At 37.0% G+C, this 14,711-nt stretch overlaps 1 long non-coding RNA gene across 1 annotated transcript in view; it reads right to left on the reverse strand.

The window, feature by feature from the left end:
* Gm46147 overlaps positions 1-9,504 on the reverse strand; it is a 32,599-nt gene extending 23,095 nt beyond the window's left edge. Inside the window, exons 1-2 of the long non-coding RNA XR_001779352.2 lie at positions 9,422-9,504; positions 9,140-9,288 (exon numbers count right to left, since the gene is read on the reverse strand). This is a non-coding gene — a long non-coding RNA (predicted gene, 46147). The remainder of the gene's footprint in view (positions 1-9,139; positions 9,289-9,421) is intronic.
* Positions 9,505-14,711: the final 5,207 nt, after the last annotated feature.

Raw genomic sequence — 14,711 nt, forward strand, 5'->3', positions numbered from 1 at the left:
GCTCTGGGAGCAGACAGGAACCAGAAGGCTCCTGTCCCAGGCAGCTCTTCTATCCCTGTGTCCTGTACTCACAGGTGTGCTAGCACTCCTGGGAGACCAGTTCTCATGGCGGTATTTGTGTATGTAGCACTGTGGCACAGGATCAGCTCCAGACACAGACAAAAACCCCACTTTATTTCTTATATCTGATAGAAATGGAAATAGAGACTACATGTTAACTCAAGAGGCACAAGGAAATGAGAGAAAGATTTCTTTTTTTTTTTTAATTACGTATTTTCCTCAATTACATTTCCAATGCTATCCCAAAAGTCCCCCATACCCTGCCCCCCTTCCCTATCCATCCATTCCCATTTTTTTGGCCCTGGTGTTCCCCTGTACTGGGGCATATAAAGTTTGTGTGTCCAATAGGCCTCTCTTTCCAGTGATGGCTGACTAGGCCATCTTTTGATACATATGCAGCTAGAGTCAAGAGCTCCGGGGTACTGGTTAGTTCATATTGTTGTTCCACCTATAGGGTTGCAGATCCCTTTAGCTCCTTGGGTACTTTCTCTAGCTCTTCCATTGGGAGCCCTGTGATCCATCCAATAGCTGACTGTGAGCATCCACTTCTGTGTTTGCTAGGCCCCGGCATAGTCTCACAAGAGACAGCTATATCTGGGTCCTTTCAGCAAAATCTTGCTAGTGTATGCAATGATGTCAGCGTTTGGAAGCCAATTATGGGGTGGATCCCTGGATATGGCAGTCTCTAGATGGTCCATCCTTTCGTCAAAGCTCCAAACTTTGTCTCTGTAACTCCTTCCATGGGTGTTTTGTCCCCAATTCTAAGAAGGGGCACAGTGTTCACACTTTGGTCTTCATTCTTCTTGAGTTTCATGCATTTAGCAAATTGTATCTTAGAGAGAAATATTTCTAAACAGGACCCTGATAGCATAGACATTAAAACTAACCATTGATATATTGAGCATTGTAAAAGTGAAATGCTTCTTTATAGCAAACAACCCCTTCACTTTAGTGAAGAAACAGCCTACAGAATGGGAAATATATTTGCCTATTCTATATCTGACAGTCAGTTAATATCTAGAATATGTAAAGAACTCAAAAATTGATCAAAAAGGCAAATAACCCAATTAAATATGGGGCATGGAACTAAACAGAGAAGCCTCAAAAGTCATATTTCTTCTTATCCTAATCAGAATACCCAAGATGAAACAAAGACAGCCAATGCTAGCAAGGATATTGGTAAAGGATATTGGTATTGACATGTAATTATTGCTGGTGGGAGTCCAAACAGCCACTATGGAAATTAGTGTGGCATTTCCAAAAAAAAGCTAAAAATAGATCTACCACAAAATCCATATATATCACTCTTGGTCATAAATCCAAAGGACTCTACATCTTACTATGAAATACATGCTCATATGTGTTCATTACTGTTATTTTCAGAATAGCAAAAGTGAAAACATTCTAGATAGTCATCAACTGATAAATGGGAAATAAAAATGTGATATATCTATCCAATAAATTATTATTCAGCTATTAAGAAAAATAAAATTTCCAAGTTAGTGGATGGAGCTAAAAACAATCTCCTAAGTAAGGTAACGCAGACCCTCAACTACAAACACTGTATGTTTTCTCTTCTTTGTAAATGATAGCTATTATGTTTTAGATAATATGTGTTTTATTTAGAATACCAACAGAAGTTAAGTAGCCAGCAAGGGGAGAAGGAGAGGGTCCTCCAGGGAAAGGGAAATAGAATATAGTATCATAAAGGGAGAAAGGGAAAATTAGAATAGGAGAATTAACTGGGGTATATGTGAAAGGGCAGAGTAGAAGAGGGCACATGGTGAGGGATAACAAAAACTAAAGACACTTTGAAATGTTATATGGAAACCCATACTGTAGTAGCTTCATAAAATATATGCAAATAACAGGAATTTAAGTGGAATTGCCATAAAATGCAGAGACAATACACCAACTAGACATCATATGCTACCCAAAAACTCTCAGTACCAGGAAAGAATTATATCTTTGTGAGTTGTTGGATGTTCATCAGTATAGAGACCCACAACTGTACAAGGTGAAGAGAATGAGAGACTTAATTGTTCTGCCTTAAATGAGATTTCTATATCCCACCAACCTCATCAAGGCTCAGAGTTCTATGCACAAGATAGAGCAGAAAGACTATAACAGCTTGAGAGGTAGATGGTGCCAAGGAAAGAGGCTATTCAAGATACAGAAGTGTAGATGTACATATGAACCCACAGAGTATATGGCAGCATGTACACAGAACCCTTATATGTACAAGCAAGACAAAAATCTCAACACAAACATGAGACACAGGCACAAGGTCTCAACTCTGGACAATAATAATACATCATTGCTTGGAGGGGAAAATCAACTCTCATCAATGGAGTGTGTGTGTGTGTGTGTGTGTGTGTGTGTGTGTGTGTGTGTGTTAATGTTAAGTAAGACAAAAAAGGAGAAGATGAGTAAATAAGAAAGAGGATGAAAGATCTGGCAGGGTTTGGAGAAAAGAAAAATACATTCAAAACATATTGGATAGAATTCTCAAATAATGAATAAAATCCTTATACTAAAATATATATTCAGAAATTTGGCTTTGAATCCATAGAAACTCAAAAGATTCAGACATTTTTCATATTAATGAGTCAAATAAGAATAATATTTGTTCTTAAAGGATGTCATATTATCATTAAGAAAAGACTAGACATATTATTGTATTTGTGTCATAGAAATTCAGAGTATAGGGGGATATTATGCAGCCCAGTTGTTTGCCTGATATTCACGGTCACCAAGGTCAACTTGAACAGTTGACTCCAAGTTTAAATTCATTGATTTATACATATGAAAACTAAAAGCACATGCTATTATGGGAGTAAGTAAAATGGAATCCAAGTTTATGAATAATTATTACAAGACATTGAAGTTTTCTTTAAGTGCTTCTTAGCCATTTGAAATTCCTCTGTTGAGAATTCTTTGTTTAGCTCTGTATCCCATTTTTTAATTGGATTATTTAGTTTTTTGGCATATTTTTGAGTTCTTTATACATTTTGGATATTAGCACTTTATTGGGTGTAGGGTTGGTAAAGATCATTCCATTCCTTAGGCTGCCATTTTGTTCTATAGCTTGTGTCATTTGCCTTTCAGAAGCTTGTCAGTTTCAGAAGATCCCATTTATCAATTGTTGCTCTTAGAGCCTGAATCATTGGTGTTCTGTTCAGGAAATCTTCTGTGCCAATGTATTTGATACTATTTCTCTCTTTTTCTTCTAGTAGATTCAGTGTATCTGGTTTTATGTTGAGGTCTTTGATCAAGTTGGACTTGAACTTTGTGCAGAGTGATAAGTATGACTCAATTTGCATTCTTCTACATGCATACCATCAGTTAGACCAGCACCATTTGTTGAAGATGCTTTCTTTTTTTCCACTCTATGGTTTTCACTTCTTTGTCAAAGATCAAGTGTCCATAGGTGTGTGGGTTTATTTCTGTATCTTCAATTCTATTCCATTGATCGACCTGTCTGTCACTATACCAATATCATGCAGTTTTCATCACTATTTCTCTGTAGTACACCTTGAGGTCAGTGATGGTGATTTCTCTAGAAGTTCTTTTCTTGTTGAGAATTGTTTTTGCTCTCCTGGGTTATTTTGTTTTTCCATATAAAGTTGAGAATTCTGTACACAGTGCCTCTATATGAACCTCTGGCAGAGAAGGTAAAGCAAGAATTTAGCTGATAAATGAGTAGTTCCATATTTCCATGTAAATTGATGATAAAGAATGAATAACTACAATGAGGGCTCATTCTTCAGGGGTCTTGAAAAGAGGTGAATTCTCCCCTGTGGAATTAGTTCATCTACTTTTGTAGATGAATTATCCAGAAGGAAACTATGTGCAGACTTGATGGTAGGTAAGAGTAAGGACACTAAAATTGAAAGAATTTAAAGACAAGTATAAAACCAACTCACAGTTCTAGTTATATGAAGTATAGAGAATTTGTGTATTTTTAAATAAATTTTAATATCCACTTGAAACTATGCATCCTAGAAAGAGTTCTGGGCAACTAAAAAGGCAAACAATAAGCAGTGAACATCAGCATGTGTCTTCATTGGCATCTCTCCATTCATCACTGAAGACACAATTAAGGATGCATGGCTAACTAACTATTGAAAAACAACTTGCCGTATTTCTTTAACATACTCAAACATCATTTTGGCAGTAGAACTGGTGGCTTTATTTCAGGTTGTGTGTGTGTGTGTGTGTGTGTGTGTGTGTGTTTAACATTTGTGTGTGGTATTGCGTTTGAATCCATAGCCTTCTGTAAAGCTAAATGCTTTAGTAGTGAGTGAAATCCTCAGTATCCAGAACTTTCTGTATTAGAGATTTTATGGTGATAGGTTGTTTTCCAGGAAAATGAACAGGTCTCCTTCTGGTAAAAAAGATAGAGGCTTATTTCCTGTTGTGAAGTAACCAGTTTCTCTAGGCTTGTCCTGTAATTCAAGTCTCTGAATGAACATTCTTCTTTTATCTTTGGATTTCATGAATAAAATCGTCATCAACTCTTTTAATTTGTATGAGAATTCAAAGCCAGTACTATACTATTCTCTAGCAGATGACATCCTGAAAACTTAGCAATGACACTACTTGAATACATTTGTTTTGAGGCCAATGCAAAGACTGAAATTTTGTGACCAAGAAGAATCATGTTTACTCTCTCTTTTGAATACTGAATGCCTTTGGAGATTATCTTTTTCTGTAATCATGGTCATGTTCTTTCACATTAATTTGACCTAACATTATAAGGTAAGTGCTATTTACATCTAAAATGTACACTACTGGAGAGCATGTTGATGCAAATGAATATGGTTCAAGATCAAGTACTGTAAATCCATTGTAGTTACTTCCTGGGCTTACAAAAGTTAAGATGAAGGGTTATTTTCATTCTCAAACAAATTTCCAGGGGCTGCTATAATTTTCTAGCTCAAATAGTTTCAATTTTTCCACTACCAAAGAGTGTGAATGAGGAGCTGCACTTGCCTTACAAGGGAAGGGAACCATCTGAAATGTAGTGGCTTGGGGAGAGGCAGGCAGCTGAGGAGCCTACAACTCTACAGGTGTCTACCACATGCTCTGGTGTTGTGTCAGTGCTTGACAGGTCCTATCTGTGAGAAGAAGTCATATTCAAAGTGAAATACATGCTATCTCACAACAAATCAACATTGATAGATGGCTGCTTGCCATTGGTTTTGACAGCTGGGAGTAGTTGCTTTCAACCTTGGTTAGTGTAACATTACTTCTGAAACATTCCGTTCTTCTCACTGAGTATTCCTATTTTGCCCAACATATCTTCATCTATTATTATTTTTAGTTATGTCAGTAAGATTTGTGAAAATCTGTTTTCTAGCTAGTCCTATAAAGACCTCCGTAATAGTCTTGATTATCTCTTGCCTTGCAAAAACATACAACATTAATGATCTGCCTCTCTTGTCAATTATCAGGTAACAGTATAGGTCCTCTATATGATAGACTTTAAGCAAGTAGCCATATACAAATATTTTTGCTTTGATATCAACTGTTTTGAAGTGTTTTGTTTAAGAATAATTCTATGGTGCTTTTAATCATAAGGATGCTGCCAACAAATGATCAATTGCAATATTCTCATTGAGAGTGTTGGAATGATATCCTTTACATGATCAAAGAACACCTCCTTTAATATCAACCCACCTCCATATTTTTGTGGCTAGACATGAGACAACATTACTTGAAATCGCTAAGACATTTTCCACTATATCAATACTTTCAAATATTAGATTCACAGGTAATCTAGTCTGCTAACTATGTTGTTGCTTAAAATATGTTAAGCACCAGTTACTGTGTGTTTATTGTGTGCTCATGTGCATGATCATACACACGTGTTCCATAGCACTCAGATGGTCAGAAATGGTGGCAAACATCTTTTTATGCTGAGCCATTATGCCAGCTCCTCCCAGAATATTTGAAATGTATTTAATATTGAAAATCTAAGAAAAAGCACCCCACTAATGGCAGTCTCAGGGAAAACACATAGCTGTGAAAAAAATTGCAGGTTGTGTCAGAACTGAGAGATATTTGCAAATACTACCACAATGATTTCTCGTTACATTAGTTGCTCTATCAGGACAATGTAGAGATGTGGAATAAGTATAAGATTTATCACCAACAGAAAGTCTACAAATTTAACATAGTAAAAGAACTTGTGCTCATTAATAATTTTCTAATAATCTTTAAAAATCAGCATTCGGCATCCAGTACCCTAATAATGAAGCATTTGGAATACAGCACACCCTGGATTAAGCTTTTCATTAAAATGACAGTGCTTACGCTGCATTTTGGGGTAGAATTTCATGACTATTATTAAATGTATAAAGAAAATTTGATTGGGACTGCTAATGCCCTTTTTATTATTGTAGAAGATAAATGCTTTGTTAGAAATAAACTCATCTCAGGCTTACTCTTTCTGCATACTAATTAATAGAACAGAAGCATGGATTTGTTAATTAAAATAAGATACCTCGGGGAATTGAAATTAATTTGGAGTCCTAACAGACAGTCTTATGTCAATAAATTTCCCAGTTTTGTCAGCATCAAGTGAAAATAGATAAAGCCATTTTTAAAAAATGAGAAGAAATTTCCTGTTTTAGATCAGGTACTACGCATGAGGTGGATTAATGTGGTTTTTCATTAACGTTAATAATCTCCATGGGTATGGTAGAGACTTCTGAATATGTTTTCAGATATTGCGTATATAAGTCATTTGTTCAACTGTGATCCAGTTTAATCGTTGCTGAAAGCTGTAACCATCTGGCAGATGTTTCCTGGCCTCTCTGAAATGAGTTGAGGTGCTCATTTCTCCATCCATTGAGCACATGTCCAGGTCACAAGAAATACCACTGCAATTAGCAATGCACCCTAAAGAGCAATATCAAGTGTGTTTTGGACTGCATTGTCATGAGACATAGCTACTCTCCAACACTGGAAAAAATCTATTCAAACACAGAAGTATCCTTCAGGGTCAGTGAGAGAAAACTTGCATCTCATTGCAATTCACTGCACTGAAATTTGGAACCAACTATTTTCTTTTTGCTTGTATGTCAATGTTTTTCTTTTTAATTCATATTGTAAAACATATTGTAGAATAATAACACTAACCATAGAGTTCTCAACATTTTTATGAGACAGACCTTTCTGAAAGCCTGATACAACCTACAGCCTTCTGTCTTAAATTTAATTTGTATAAAACACCATAGACACATATCTTGGCACAAATGAAAATTATATTCAATAAAATCAGTAACTTACCTGGTATACCTACATAGGGCAATAGTATCAAATAAATGATTTATTATATTAGACTAGTAAATTATACATGGTAAGAATTTCTTACCTTTGATAAACTCTATATTACTTCTTCATATTCTGAACAGAATGGTGTATGCCACACACACCACAAATAATATTCCACACTATCCTCCCCCAACAAACATACCATATATCACACACAAACCACAAACCATACACAATATATGTATACATATATATGCTTATATATGGATATTTGTGTGTGTATATATATATATGTACATATATATATAAGCATATTACACATACCATACACACCCCATAAACCACACACACAATACACATATAACCCAAACCACATTCACATGCATACACACATTACACACATATATACACACCACAACACCCACCCACATCCACCATACACCACATACACAGTACACACACATCCCATGCCACACACCACACCACACACACAGTAATACATGCACACACTCACAGACACCATATACCACACACAGGACATAAACATCCCATACTACACACAATACTCGCAGACACACACAAATACACAAACACATCACACATATACACACATAAACACACCACACATCACACACATGTATACACATACACCATTCACATACCACACACATATCTACCACATTTGCATACACACACCATACCACATACACATACTACAGAACATACATACACACACACACACACACACACACACACCCATACCACCTACATACACTGCAAAACATGCACACACACACACACACCACATCGACAACACATACCATACACACATATACACATCACACACTCATATACGCATACAAACACCACACATTACAAATCATACAAAGAGGGATCTCTATGAGAAATCCCTCCTATAGGAGTTGCTAGAAGCCAGTGAATGTTTTGTACTAGAGTCTAAGATCTCTGACCAGATTTACAACTGACCCTTAGACAGGAAAAGAACAGAGACTAATATTACTTGAAAATACAATTTATCATGAATTTGTTGTTACTGTTGAAGATGCTAATGTACACTGAGGAGGTGTTTGGTATGCCTGAAATTTATAAACTATTAATGATTGATGTGGATAATTATTTATTCATTTTAATAAGCATTTTTATACAAATCTCAAAACGAGGGGTTAGGAATTCATATTATGACTTGGAAGTGGATCAAAATTAAAGCAGCATGTAGATTAGACTCTTCGGGGAGAGAATATTTATTGACAGAATTAAAAAGGACATCAAAGTCGAACACAAGTAACATCACCATTAGAAGTCAGGAAAGGAAAAACCAGAAGGAAACAGTGTCAAATATGCCAAAGAAAGAAACTGTTTTCAAACAAAGGACTTGTCAACAGTCAAGGGTGGGAAGAGGACCCATGAATCAGGATTTCAAAGCATGTTAGGTTTTGGCAAGCAGAGGATTCTGTTACCGTGGAAACAGCCACGTGAGAAGGCAAGGCCTCTGAATCACTGAGTGGAAGCCTGAGGTCACTTCTCTACAGAGTGAATGGGTGGCGGGTGGGGGTGGGAGGCCGGGAAGGCAAATATTGACATATATTTTAGGATGCTGCTTTTGAAATGAAAGAGACAAAGGGGCTGGGAAAGGGACACAAAGGCGAGGGACCAGGCTTCACGTTTTTGTTTTTTTTTTTTTTTCAAGTGATACTAAAATTCCTGCACAAAGCGTTTCTGTAGATTTAAGAACTTCCTCTCCAGAAGGGAAAGTCAATTAAACATTACAATAGATTACCTCATGTTCTTTGTAGACTCTCCTCCCTCCCGGCTAAATTCATCAAATTCTCCATTAAAAAAGCTTGAAGGTGAAGAGATGAATCGAAGGGCCCCCTTTCGATCCCACAGCAGCTGCCACCTTTGTTGATTTTTACATAAGCTTCCATCCTGAAAAGCGAGTGTATCAGGAGGGCTAGTGAGCTCTTTTGAAAAATCCTCCTCAGATATAATAATAAAAAAAACATGAAAGAAAACAATGAAACACCGATCATATATCAACTCCCATTCCAAATTTTCTTACCTAGTCATACTTGGTGCTAAACTCTTCTCCCGTTTCCACCCTTCTTAGCCCTTGCTATTATTTTGTTTCTTCCTAAGTAATTGGTTTCCTTCTGTGTGTTCTTGTCGGCTACTTCTTGCAACCATAACTGCATTAAAGCCACAAAAAAAAAAAAAATGGATAAAAATCCATGTGTTTGCTCTGTATAATTTTTAAAACTGAGAGGTCTCTAGTGTTTGTTTGTTTGTTTGTTTGTTTGTTTTTCTCCTTAAACCAACAGATTTGAGGGAGGGCGTGGTGGGCTCTTTGGGATCACTTGGAACCCGCGTTCATAAGCACACACTTTAGTTATGCTCAAAAGTTGAAGCTTTTTTGTCATATACTGCCCTTAATCTTTCAGTGTTTGGGTGGCAGAGCGGCCCAGGCTTTTTCTTTTTCTTTTCTTTTTTTTTTTAATTAGGTATTTATTTCATTTACATTTCCAATGCTATCCCAAAAGTCCCCCACCCGCTCCACCACCCACTCCCACTTCTTGGCCCTGGCGCTCCCCTGTACTGAGGCAGATAAAGTTTGCACGACCAATGGGCCTCTCTTTCCACTGATGGCCGACTAGGCCATCTTTGATACATATGCAGCTAGAGACACGAGACAGGAGCTCTGGGGGGTACTGGTTAGTTCATATTGTTTTTCCACCTATAGGATTGCAGATCACTTTAGCTCCTTGGGTACTTTCTCTAGCTCCTCCATTGGAGGCCCTGTGATCCATCCAATAGCTGACTGTGAGCATCCACTTCTGTGTTTGCTAGGCCCCAGCATAACGAATCGTTAGGTTTCTCACTGTCAGGGTCTGGTAGAAATACCGAATGCTTGTAAACGCAGCATCTGCTTCAAAACGCAGTATACATATTGTATGTGGAGAGATTATGATGGCTTCTAAGTTCCTCGATGCTGTTCTCTGGATGAGCAGAATAGAGGAGCCCAACAAGGGTGTTCAGAAGACAGAAATGACAAGCCTGAAGAAATATCACGAAAACGGTCTCTGGCTTTGGAGACCATCAGCTACTCTTTCTCCCTTTCGCTCTCTTAAAGAACAGCTTGCGTCCCATCACCTATTTGTTTAATTTTCTGGCTGTGAACAAGTTAATAAACGACTCTAGGTTTTCTTTGAGGAACAAGCTCATTGCTTTGCCGTGTCTATGTAGCTCTAAAGTCAGAAAGCTCTGTGCCACTGACAAATTAGGAGAAATCCTGAGAGAATCCTGAGAAATGGATCATGTGCCTTTGTCTTTCAGGACTCTTGTCTTAGGAATTACTTAAAGCCAATGAAATCATGTATATCTGAAAAACACAAGAGTCCCCAGCTTCAGCTGCTGAGCCCCACTTGGACCTTTGTTCTTGCTCTGTTTCGTGTGCACAGAGCTCACAGATTTTTCTTGGAGCAGGAGACTTGACAGGACACATTTGGAAGTATGTTCGCTGACTCTCCATATTTCTTATCTCTCCTAACTTGTGTTAATTTATGGCCCACTTTCTATTTGAATAGTCTCCAACAGACATAGCTGCTACCAAATTTCACTGGAAATAATACATATTATTCATAAAATAGAGAAAAATACTGTATTTTGCTATTATTCGCTAAATCAAGATAACTGGATCGCCAATCCCTTAATACAGCAAAAGCTGATGCAAAATAGTAGGGACTGACTCCATAGGAAGAACAACAACCAACCAGTCTCCCCAGAGCTCCCAGGGGCTAAACCACCAACCAGAGAGTACACATGGCAGGACCAATGGCTCCAGCTGCATATGTAGCAGAGGATGGCCTTGTCCAGCATCAATGGGAGGAGAGGACCTCGGTCCTGTGAAGGCTCTATGCTCCAGTGTAGGAGAATGCCAGGGCGATGAGGTGGGAGTGCGTGGGTGGGTGGGCCAGCACCCTCATAGAAGCAGGGGGAGGAGGGATGGGAGAGGAGGGTTCTGGAAGGGAAACCAGGAAAGGGGATAACATTTGAAATGTAAATAAATAAAATATCCAATTAAAAAAAAAAACAAGAAAAAAAATAGCCAGCCCTATAAATGTTCTTCCTTCCTGTGTCTTCTCCAATCACAACACCTGACAGCTACTTCCTGACTTGTTTCACTGGGGAAAAATAAAGTCTTTAAAGTCTTTATTTAAAAGCCTTAGACTTGCCACAAGACTACTTTTGTTAAGCATTCTGCAGACGATCCAGGACAAGAGACTGTCTCAAGAAAGGTGGAAAGTGAAGAGACCAACATTGAAGTCCTTGAAGCCATCCTCTGATCTATGGCTTGTGATCACATGCTCTTACCTACATTTACACATATAAAAGTGCATGCACACACATGCATCATACCTACTTGCACACACACAGGCATGCCACACATGCCCTCATGCACATATGCGTCATACACACAAAATGAAAAAGAAAAAAAAAATGTCTTCTCTGTCCCTAAAATCTATCTATCCCTTCCCAACTAAACAAAGTAACTCCCTTCCTTCATGTTCTGGGACTTCTCCCATCAATTTCCAGGTACTAGGAGACAGGAAGTAGAGGACAGTAGGACATAGTAGATGTGTATTCTGTCTGTAGTAACCCTTGCTCCCTTCACCCTCTCCAAGAAGCCAATCACCTCTTCTTCTGCATCATATGGTAATTGACATTCTCTTTGCTAAGATGCTGACTTCTGGCGTGAGAGTTAATCTTCCTAGCTTCAGAACTCCCCTGTTTATAAGCAACCACTTTGTAATAAGCAACCCCAATTTTCCCTGAGTCCTGTAAGCAGATCTCAGTATACTCCCTAGGGGTGGCACTAAATTTTCTTTCCAGGGCTTATGTTTCATATTCAAGGCCTCTGCTTCACTGTTCTATGCCTCCCTCCTAGGACAAAGGGAACAGTTGGTCCATCTGAAGGGAGGAATTTATGGTGAAGAAAATCCTCACCAAAAAAAAAAAAAAAAAGATTATCAATTTGTTTCATTCATCTTCAATTAGGAGAGAGAAACAACCCTATACATTTTCTCTTTGCTGTGAAAAACATCACTCACAAATGCAAAAGAACAGAAACAGTGATCTGAAGTTTGTTCCAACTGCTCAAAACATTGTCTAACCATAGAAACACTACAAACTAAGTCATATCCCATCCCCAACACTGGGTCATTGTCTGTATCCCTTGGGCAGATAACAGGTACATTTAAGATATTTTGAAACTATATACCTGATTAGGAGATCAAAGATATTATAAAAATTTTTATATGTAAATATTTTAAGTACCTGAAAATAATTACAATTTGGCTACAATTTGATTCTTCATTTATTTGTTTAAATAGTATATATTAGCTCAATAGCATTAAATTATCCATGTAATATATCTCATGATATCATACTTTTACATTTTAAATATATAAAAATATACAATACATTTTAAAATATATAAAAATATACAATACTTTTATGACTTTATGGTTTGTATAAATGCATGCTTTATTGTTTATCTAAAGGAAATGCTCTGTGTCCTAACTATACATTAATTTAAAAATTGAAAACCAATAAAAGATTTATAGTATGATGACATGAAATACTGCAAAATGAAGTCATTTGAAGGAAAGGAAAATAAAGAACAAATAACCTTAAGCTCTAAATTGTTCACTAAAGAGAACCCATTCTCAGCACTAAGGTCTAATTAATTCTCTTGTCAGACAATCAATTGCCCAAAATGTCACCCCACAAGTGCCTGTTCCTTCACTTTGAGCTGCACACACCATTATATTTAATTTTAAATGGAAGAAAAAGAAAGAAATCATCTTATAGTCTATAAATTATACAAAATTAGAACATTGTTTATTTTAAAGCATCAATAGGTTTATTAATCTTAGAAAAAAGTGGTAATGAGAATGCAATGATAGCTTCAGGAAGGTAACCTTGGCAACAGTTTGGCTGGTTTCCATGGTTACAAAGAGTACAGCTGAGAGGCTCAAAGAATCACAATTTCCTTTGATTGGTAGATTCTGAAAATGATGATTTGGAAAGTGACAAGGGATTTAAAAAGAGAAAAAAAATTCCCTTGTGAGGAATGAGACATTAAGTGTAATAATAGCACATTGATGGCTGGACACAAGACAGGCCTTTGAAATTTAATGAAACCTCCTTTTGCTCTTTCATAAAAAAAAAGTGGGTGGAATATCTCAATCTATAGCAGCGTGAATTCACAGACTGAACCCCTGCTTCTGATTAACTAGCCAGAGTATATTAGATTGTCTATAATATGCTTTTTTTAATTGGCTTAAAATCTTTCATGGATGAAAAGTGTGAATAAAACTTAAAATTAAAATCTTTTACGATGGGGCTTAGTGTAAATAAAATGAATATTTTTGATGTCTTCATATTGTTTGGTGAAATTTGGTAGGCAAAATGAATCGACAAATTTAAAACACAGTCAAAGATAATACTGAGAAGTCTATAGCCATGAGGCTATTTCCTTAGCTATTTGAATATATGTAGCCATATAATTTTATTTGCTTATTTGCTACTTGGCTTCCTTTTCAAAGACTTAGCTTCTGATAGTCACTGTAAAAATAATACTATTTCCAAATAACTGCCTAAATTACTGCACAGAAGATCCTTGAATGATGATGAAAACACCTTACATTCAAAATGCATTTTCTAGGCTACCAAAAAAGTAATAACATGGCATATTTCAGAGTATCCATGGCTGGCAAGGAGCTGCTGAAAGATGCCCTAGGTCATCTTTATGTTAAAGTGTAAAACACTGTATCACCACCCCATGGGGGGGGGGGGGGTAACTGAATTTTGTCTTTAAAAAAATTAATTTCCTATCATTTTCACACAAATAGAAAAAATATGTAAGTTGATCCAACCTGTATGCATCTGCAATACCTATAACACATAATTTCATTTTGTTTGTTCGTTGATGTGTTTATTTTAGGTGTATGGGTGTTTTGCCTGTATGAATGTCTGTGTGCCACATCTATGTCTGCTTCTAGCAGAGATCAGAAGAGAGCATTGGATTATATGGGTGTTAGGAATTGATCCTAGGTCCTCTGGAAGAGCGGTCAGTAGTCTTAACTGCTGCACCATCTCTTTATCCTTGGCATGTGATTTCAAAGGTCTCTTTCTATACCTTTAATGCTATTATTTTAAAATAATTAAATAAGATAGCCAAATTTGGGACATCAACTATCGATATTTAGGTCCTAGTCAATACATCAGTTTCAGAAGTTGTGGGGGAAAATGGGAAGTGCCTAAGACTCCTTTTCACACTTTTCCAGAAA

Source organism: Mus musculus, chromosome 9 (genome assembly GCF_000001635.26).
Source record: "Mus musculus strain C57BL/6J chromosome 9, GRCm38.p6 C57BL/6J".
Classification (NCBI taxonomy): domain Eukaryota; kingdom Metazoa; phylum Chordata; class Mammalia; order Rodentia; family Muridae; genus Mus; species Mus musculus.